The sequence below is a fragment of the Pteropus alecto genome, unplaced genomic scaffold (assembly GCF_000325575.1).
Source record: "Pteropus alecto unplaced genomic scaffold, ASM32557v1 scaffold189, whole genome shotgun sequence".
Classification (NCBI taxonomy): Eukaryota; Metazoa; Chordata; class Mammalia; order Chiroptera; family Pteropodidae; genus Pteropus; species Pteropus alecto.
The window spans coordinates 513,251-513,790 of record NW_006442117.1 but is presented as its reverse complement, the minus strand read 5'-3'; the positions used below and the strand labels follow the sequence as shown (position 1 = coordinate 513,790).

The window sequence follows — 540 nt, the reverse complement described above, 5'->3', positions numbered from 1 at the left end:
CTTGGAGCAGGTGGCGGGGTGGTGAGGCGGAGGGCTCAGAGGCCGGCTCCGCCGCGGGGACGCGGGGACGCGGCGAGCGCTTGGATCTCGTGAGGCTCCGTGGATCATACGTCGCGACGTGGAAGGTCTGGATGGCTGATCCGGCCGGACCGTTTTATCCGCGTGTTTCTGTGGAAGTCCGTGATCGTGGTGATGAGTTCTTAGGAGCTGTCGTTATTTGCGAAGAGGTTATTTGTGTGCTGTCATCGAGGACGAGCCGGGCAGACGTGAAAGCCGGAGAGCGTCACAGCTTCTCCGACCTTCCGTGCTGCAGCGCGGCCGGGGTGGCTGCGTTTGAGCCGGAGGACGGTCCCCGGCGTGTCTGGGAACGTGGGTGCGGGAAGGCTGAGCCCGTTCAGACCCGCGGGTGCGGTGTCCGCCGGCCTGTCGGTGGCGCGATTGGAAGCGGGCTGCTTCGCCCAGGTCCGATGCGCTTTGCCGTGGGCGTGTCGCCTGCCGCCAGGGTCAGCTGCCACACGAGGGGCGGAAGCAGCTGCGTAG

General features: G+C 66.7%; 1 protein-coding gene across 1 annotated transcript in view; it reads left to right on the top strand.

Moving 5' to 3' along the window:
• The window catches only part of TTC13 (tetratricopeptide repeat domain 13), a gene marked incomplete at its 5' end in the record, with an annotated part of 36,638 nt that overhangs the window by 2,488 nt on the left and 33,610 nt on the right, over window positions 1–540 (top strand). The window lies entirely within an intron of this gene.